Source organism: Pyxicephalus adspersus, chromosome 6, assembly GCF_032062135.1.
Source record: "Pyxicephalus adspersus chromosome 6, UCB_Pads_2.0, whole genome shotgun sequence".
In the NCBI taxonomy this organism is placed as follows: Eukaryota; Metazoa; Chordata; class Amphibia; order Anura; family Pyxicephalidae; genus Pyxicephalus; species Pyxicephalus adspersus.
The window spans coordinates 76,417,061-76,425,842 of NC_092863.1; the positions used below are offsets into that span (position 1 = coordinate 76,417,061).

The following is an 8,782-nucleotide window of genomic DNA, read 5'->3' on the forward strand; positions in this document are numbered from 1 at the left end:
TGTGCCTAATGGCATCCAATTGGAGTTAGTGCAAGCATTTATTAGGAGATTTAAAGTGTAACTAAACCTAAGAACCGAGAATGAATACATTGCAGCTTTGTTCTGGTTGCATTAGTTTTCCTTCCAGCAGCACATGTGCAGCCTGATAAGTAGTTTATAGCCAAGGCAGCTGCCATTGGGTGACACCAACCTGCATTAATTCGGGTCTGCAAAAAAGAATTTCACAACAGAAGTCAAACACTAACGGTGAAATATGTGACTTTTGACTTTGTTTCACATTGAATGTGTTCCCTTTGTCTCAGTTTTAAAATGGACCCTCATGTAGGATTTATTTGAAATACGTTACTGTAGGGGCACCTCAGCAGTACAGTGTATATTTGCTGTCTTCGAGGAGGAATCATTTTTGCAGCTAGTTTATATTATGCATCCTAAATACCCATAAGGTCTGAATTATAAAAGCTCCCCAAAACTGGAGGAGATGGGGTATCATGGGAGAAGCTGAATGACCCAGCAACCCTGGAATGGATTTCTAAAAAATCACATTGCTTTGTAAATGTTTTCAATCCTGGACCAAAACCATTGCAGGTTTGCTGGGTCATGCAGGTTCCCCCGTGATAGTCTATCCTCACCAGTGATGGAGAGCTTTGATAAATCAGACCCATAATGTGCACATTATTGGAAACTTTTTTTTTTTTTTTAATTTTAACTTTTTGTTAGTCAACTACAGTGTGTGATATCTGTATTTAATATATTCCCTGGTAGTATCTTAATATCCAATACTAATGCCACATACATTTCTATTTGTATTATTTACAGTGTGTAGTGTTTATACAATTTCGGGCAAACTTTCTTTCTCATCAAAATATTTGTTATTTAAAGTGTATTTATTATAGGAAAACGTTGTTTATTAATTTAGATGTGGCAGATAAAGTGATAAAGGTGTTAAAAACCTATCAAGCTTTTATTGCTGTTTGCTTTCCCACCCATTGGAGTTACCCACCCTAGAAAAGCCAAAATGGTACATTCGTCACCAGTTTAAGAAAAATCTAATGGCAAGCATCTCAGTGACCACTGTGTAATTGCCTAATACTATTTTCCCCTTGCTTCCAGATGTGCCTCTTATACAAGTAAGTGAACAAATATCTATCCCAATGAGGCACAGACATCGATAAATATAATATGTAACTCCTCACCTCTCCATAAATAATGGCCATACTTGTAAACGTCATTTAAACCCTTTTGTGTTTTGTGTTCTGCATTTGAAGATTGAAATCCAATGTTAAAGTTTCCAAGATTTGCCTGTTGAATGTGATGGTGCCCTTCTTTCCATAGATGTGTATTTTGAAACCATTCAAGTAAAACTTCGGAATTTAGAAGTAATTTTAGACAAAGAATTGAAGTCGATGATTCTCCTATGTGAAACAATGTCAGATGTCACATCAGGTTGGGCCAAGCTGAAAGGTACCTGGACATTATGTATGAAATATTATCACCCTATATTCTGCATGATGAGGAAGAATGTAGAACTGTACTGAAGACTGTAAGACATCACAGTCACACAGAGGCAGCAGAGAGCTGCTATAAAATAAGATTTCCTGCTTCCATCAGACGTCCTCTCTGCATGCATCCTTTTTTAGCTCATAGTCATGTATTAACTTGTTCCTATCTGTTCCAATGAAAACTTTAATGTGAAAAATGCTTTTTAATAATGGTTAGACATTTACGCTGATTCATTACCTAAAGTGGCAGGGTCTATAAAAAGGTGGCCTGGCCCACTGATACCTTTCCAGTGCTCCCTTACTGCTCTTTCCTCTACCACAGCAAGTACAAAACACTTGATGCTTGTGGGTTTGGCAATGCATGTGTCCTCCTACCTGATCCTTCTAGATTCAAGCTCTATAACATGGTGGTGGGGGTGATATTGCTTCCCCTTCTAGGCTCCACAGCCAAAACCCGGGATTTTTGAGGATCAGTAGAGGTGAGTATCTATGAGTCAGGCAGATATCTTCTTGCAAGACAGCCAGGAGTAAATATTTCCACAGTGAGGAAAATCCCTTCTTAGACAGTTGTCATTTGGAGGATATTCCTAGTATTCATGTATTGTTGACAACTTGAACTTTTGGATTTTTCCTGGCTTTTACTTATAGTGACTGCAGTCCTAAAATAAAGCTGGTGAGTCAACCAAACAGGGACACAGGCCGCTCAAAAAACCTGACAGACCCAAACCCCTCAACCAACACTAACAAAAAAAAGTTTCAGCTTTAAAAATACAGTATGTTAAAAAGATTCTCTCGGAATAAAAATTTGGAAGTTCTTGATGACAATTTTTAATATGAACACTGTAACGTGTTCAGGCTTCTCTCAGCAACTTGGACTTCATTGGCTGCATACTTTTTATAAATCAAACACTCATTAAGGTGTAAAACAAGGATTGGAACCCTGGGACTTAAATGTGTTGGGATGTGTAATACTTATGTGTATAGCCTTGTCTGTTTTTTTTTCCAATGCGCACTTGGTTCACATCTGCATATAGCAGGCTTGATAATTTTTTTATGTGGCATTGGTGTTAATCATGTTAGCCAAGTGATAATTGTCAAAAAGCACACAGTGCAGGAGACTACCCTAGATCTTTATAGGCATATGACTATACATGACTATACATAGTGATGGTGATGGAACTACTGTTGGTGATAATATTGCTTAAATGGTTATATATCAATGGTGATATAATTCTTATATCAGTTTATATGGGAGGGTGAGATCGGACAGTCACCTCTTTTACAGTGAGAAATGGGAGAAATTTTATTGGGCCAGTGTACTCTAGTGGTATCCTTTACCTTTATAATTGTATATACTCCCCCCCTTCCCCTTGGCAACAATATTTTATGCCTGTGGGTAACTTAGAGTATTGAAGTCACATTACAGTGCTTGAAATTTGTAAAACATTATTTTCCCAGGAAAAAATAAAAATAAATATTCATTTTACATTTTGCAGGAGCTCTGAAAGTATTACAGGAGATGAAATACCATAAGTTCAGGTTAAACAGTAAAACATATTTTTTTAGCATTTGCCATATGCTATAAACTAGAAAGTCCTATAAGCACTTCTGCATTCAGTGCATTTCAGAATATATGCTCTGTGGTCAGAAAAATGAAAACCGTGTCCATAGAGCATAATTATGCATGGCCCTGCATTTCTACTTGTGGTATTAAATAATCAGTATTTTGCTACTTCTGCACATGCTGTAAATATAAATAGGTTATTTAGAATCTGCCTGGATTGTTCGACTCCATAACTGTGATTGTCAAAGGGACAGTTTCCAATGAGTTCAATCATCAGAGCAGTATAAAATGCTCATTTTGATATCCACTAAATAAAAAGATGCACTTGGTATATAGACCATTGAGATGTTTGGACCCCATACTGCAAGTCCATTGTATAACAATTTACAAAACATCTTAGAGGTACAACTATTCAAGGTGTTTTTAACTTTATCTTAACTTATCTTAACTCTTTATTTGAATTTTCAATGCCCCGTGGCTTTTCAAAGCTCTGGGTATTACTCCTCACGTTTGCTCTACTGGATTTCCTTAAACTTTAAAACCTGGCTTAATTATGAATATGCAATTTTCATTGTTTTATAGACAAGCTACTGCATTCTTAGTGAAAAAGTTGCATTTGTGTGTGCCAGTACAAGGTCTCTGAATGTTGAATTAATCCTTTTTGATATGAACATATATTGCCAAAACAGCCCAGTGCACAACTGAATAGATGTTTCTGTTGTTTCCATGGGCTGCAAAGCAAATGCAAATAAGAATATATTTTACATACCATGCCTCATGTTACTTTTCAATAATGGTTATGCAGTAGAATAAGACTCTAAGAAACCAGGAACCTAACAATTTATATATTAAAACAAAGAGGTGTTGTAGCATTTCATGGTACAAATCCTGGCAATGTAAACTGCATTTCTCGTAGATGTCCACCATCTGCTGAATATGGTTAATTATAAATAGTTTAACACAATTACTTATTTAAAGAACACTTTTATAGAACTTTCATTGTTCTAGAAAGTCTCATGAGTTGACACACTTTTAGACATCACCCTCCATTACTGAATCCTTCTCCCTATTTTCCTTTGGGTTAGGGATGGATGTCACTTAGTGCTGTAAAGACCCAGCTACCTAACTCTCTTTCAGCGAAAGTAGATCCATGGTCCTGTAGAATACCTATGCATGCAAGTGTTAACACATATCTTCTGTCATTTACGGAGAATGGTTTTCACTAGCAGAAATTTGTACAAAGACAAATGGCATTTATATGGAGTCAAGATTTTAGGAGGTTGAAAGGAAAATAGAATCCAGTTGGACCCTGCAGATATTGAAACATTTAATACATTTATAAAAAGGCATTAAAACATGCATTATAAAAGTAGAAAAATGTCAGATACTTTGTGTAAAGTTGAAGTAGAATATGACCAAAAGTAGCTTTACTTGGACCCAAACTGTTGTGTGATAATTAAGGTTTTTGCAGAATAACACATCAGTCTGACAGTGTAAATACAGCTAATACATCCAGCCATTTGAACCTCATGAAGGTTAGAAAACTTTTTTTTACTTCTCAGCTACTGACAAAGCCAGGATTATACTTTGAGTTTATTTTTATCATTTAGATATCACTTATGACTAAACAGTGGATATCCAGAGATGAATAATTCATTAAAAATCATTATCTTATACTTCCTGTATAATGTACTATGCAGGTTCAGCTTCATACTTTTTTGGTACTGCCAATTGCTTAAAATATAAAAAGAAGTAAAAATTTGAAATCTCAATAAACTTTTTAGGCAAAGTAACAGTAATAATGCAAAATATTTACCCACCAAAAAAATTCACAAGAAGCCATTGTGCTGTAAACAACATTTCATTTTGGAATTTTGCTTGCCTTGTTGACAGATTACCTGATTTTATGTATACATAAAATACACATCTAAGTAATTTTTTCCATGTTATCTTTGCTAAAAAAATAATATTGCTTACTAATTTCTACACTGAATTTGTTGTTCTGCTTACAGAATACCCGGTGATCTTTGGAGACTTGTACCCATCTTTTTGAGGAAGCTGTGATAGATGAAAAAAGGCTGTCAAATCTTGCTTTGTGTTTTGCAGTTGCACTTGCTTTAAAACAGGTTGATATCATTCTAAACTTCTGCAAATTGTATTGTCCTCAGTGGTTAGCACTGTTGTCTTTGCAGCACTAGGTCCCAATATCGAATTTTGGCCAGGACACTATCTGCATGGAGTTTGTAGGTTCTCCCCGTGATTGTGCGGGCTTCCCCTGATACTCCAATTTACTTCCACATCCCAAAAATATGCAGTTAGTTTAATTGACTCCCCCCACCCCCCCAAAATTGACCTGAGACTGTATTATTATATGACTGAGGTAGGGACATTGGATTGTGAGCCCCTTTGAGGGACAACTAGTGACATGACCATGGACTTTGTACAGTGCTGGTTTTGTGTGAAAATCTAGCATTGATACAGATGATTGATACAGATGTCTCTATACTAGCGTGCCTCTATCAAAAGCTTTTGTAGTCTGTGCTGTGCGGTGTCCCCCACATCCTCTCCTTAGCACAGAACAGGCATGCAGTCATGCACGCATTTGTACGCATGCAGTTAGTGAGGGCCCATTCACTTATGTTTGTTACTGTACAGTCACAAACGCATCTCACATATTGCTACGATGCAACCTCACTTGTGCCGACATTCAAAAGCCCTGAAACTGCTGCGGGAATCCGCTACCTAAGATATGATGTCAGCAGCCCCAGCAGACTTAGAGCTTTTGTTCAAGTGAAACATAGTATTCCATTTTCCTTCATCCTCCACAACTAAAAAGGTTATGTAGAGAAGTGAGAGTCGCTGGGCCAGAAGCCGCTGAGCTCTTTTCCTAGAACAGAAAAGGGCTATAATGTTCAAGAAAGGGGAGAGATGTGTTAGGGAATTGGCTGGTCAAATTTTCTAGCAAGCTCAAAGGCACACATAAATAACAAAATTATTTATGGAAAGTTTAACACTGCAAGTCACCTCCTTTGGTGGCAGAGTCTGTTTAAGTAATTCCCATAGAATCCTTGCATTTTATTGTTTGCTAACAATGTAAGATTTCACTAGCAGGTGTCACTTTATGTAAGTTATAGATATTATAATAGAGATAAAGCTTGGAAGCTGTTTTAGTGGAGGACTCAGTGTTGTATTATTGGCAACACTGATAATTTATTTTGCTCAATAATGTTGTAATTGATACTGTTTGGCATTTAGGCATTTAGCAGGTGCACCTCTTTCTTTTCCTGCCCCAGGGAAACAATGTAGCAGCCTTGAGTATTTATGACAAGATTTTGGAAAAGGATTCATTACTCAGCTGCGATTTGGGTGTAAGTAAAGCTAACCACAGACAGCAAACAGCCATTCTATGACTATGCTTGTTTATTGCTATAAAGGGGGTAGGTGTGCATCCCTGGCACTGACCTTTTTTATAATGGTAGGAAGGATATTCGTAGTTAGTCAACCTATTATATCATCCCTTATAGACAGGGGTATTTGGAGATGTTGCAGATGATTCATAGATATACACTTATAATTAAAAATTTTGGCACCCTTGCATTTATGTCAGAAAATGCACCACTTCTCCCAGGAAAATTGTTGCAATTAAAAATGCAATGGTTATCTTTCAATATTATTTGTCGGCCCATCTGACATGTGTATTGGATTGGTGCAGACATGAAAATTTTAAGCAATGGGTATCCCTGGAACAGGGTTTCTGCCCGTCACCTTTACATCTTTTACCCTGGTTGCCAATTACTGCCTTCCCGAACCTCAAATCCCATCCTACGGTGGGATATATGTGGGAACTTGCGGTTAAGAACTTTGACCGTTTGCATTTTTCTCCTTCTCCCTCGCCTTTATTTCCTATACTTGGGAACCCGGCTTTCCCTCCGGGGATGGAAGACAAGAGGTTCAGGGAACTCCTTCTTGCAGGAGTGTGCAGAGCGATACACTTTATTAGCCTGAACAACTGGGTTGACCCCGAGGGCCTTCAAGATGCTCTGGGTGACTTTCATTTGGATTTTTGGAAAACGATGCAGATTACTCATTTTCTGGGGGATCTGCGACCGGCCCAGTCCTATTGCAGGCCCCTCACTCCCTTTGAACGTTTGTGTATAGGCAAGGGAGGGGTTAGACACACTTTATCGGCAGTATATGATTTGCTGCAGACTCCACCTCCTACACACAAGCCTACTTTCCTTGACGCATGGGAGGCCGACTTAGGACTTTCATTCTCTACTGAGCAGAGGGAAAATATCTTCTATTGGATTCCAAAAGCCTCCAGTGCTAGTAAATATCAGGAAATTTGTTTCAAAGTGGTCTCGAGATGGGATCGCACCCCTAAGAAACTACATTACATTTTCCCAGAGGTTTCGGACCGCTGTTGGCGGTGTCAGACAGAAAAAGGCACTTTGTTTCATTTATTTTGGCTTTGCCCGCTTTTGCGGAATTTTTGGTCCACCGTCAAGTCTATTGCTCAACAGATGACGGACCACACCATTCCCGATGAACCGGCCTTTTTTCTTCTCCAACACCATTCTTTTTCCAGGAAGGCTTACAAAAACTCAGTTGTTAGACATTTGATTGTAGCTGCCCTTTCCTGCATTGCTGCTGGATGGCGAAATACGGCGCCACCTTCGATTGGCTCATGGCTGAGTAGAGTTAACAAGATTCATCGTATGGAGGATCTTACCTCCACTGTGAGGGGCACAAGCAGGAAAATGGCATACACTTGGTTCTACTGGTCCCAATTTATGCTCACTCCAAATTACAGGGACCTTGCTCTCTCAACCTGACATGGGTTCTTCAAGAGATTTTTTATGTTAGTTGTACTTTGTGCCATGTTTTGCCCTCCCCTGCTCCCCGCCCTCTGTTTTCCGTCCCTTCTCCTCGTACGTTATTTGTTTATGTTTTCAAAGAGTAGTTCACTTTATTTTATTTTATTATTTCATTTTATTACTCGGTCACTGTTCTGCCCTTTTAGAATTGCGATTTTTGTACTCTACTCTACTTTACTTTTGTTGTCCAATTTTGCTTTGTAACGACTGGTCTGTTATTAAGATTGATGTTTTTATAGGCACTGTCCAACCACATTTATAATGTGTTTGTAACTTTCTATGCTTCTTTTGCGGTCTTTATTGTCTTTTGTTTTGAAAATTTTAAATAAAGAATGTTTAAAACTGCAATGGTATTGTCATGTTTATTTTCTTTTGTTGGTACTGGAAGAACACAAAAAAGCAGAGAGAAAAAATTCTAAGACATTCCACACAAAACGTCAAAAATGGCCTGGACAAAATTATTTTCACCCTCAACCTAATACTTGGTGCTACACCCTTTGGAAGAAATTACTGATGGTAAACGCTTTTTAGCAGAATTGAGCAATAATTATTCATGAGCACTTTAACCTCCCTAGAGGTAACCCCGAGTGTGACTCGTAGTAGAAAATAGTTGCTAAAAGTGGTAACACACTCGGGGTATGTAAACCTATGGTTATTAAATAGAGCGCTTACCTGATTCTCCAGCGTCCCGCACCGTCCAGCGTTGCGATGTCCATCTTCTTTCTTCTTCCTTCTTCCTGCTTCGGTGCGTGTGTACGTTGCGGACGTGGCGGGAAATTCAAAATCCATTTGTATTGCATTTAATACAAAATAACTGTATTAAATGCAATACATTGGATTTT

At 38.1% G+C, this 8,782-nt stretch overlaps 1 long non-coding RNA gene across 1 annotated transcript; it reads left to right on the forward strand.

The window, feature by feature from the left end:
• Positions 1–957: 957 nt before the first annotated feature.
• Positions 958–8,288, forward strand: LOC140334112 (uncharacterized). The gene is made up of 2 exons (XR_011921478.1): positions 958–3,038; positions 5,076–8,288. It is a non-coding gene; the product is annotated as an uncharacterized lncRNA (long non-coding RNA).
• Positions 8,289–8,782: the final 494 nt, after the last annotated feature.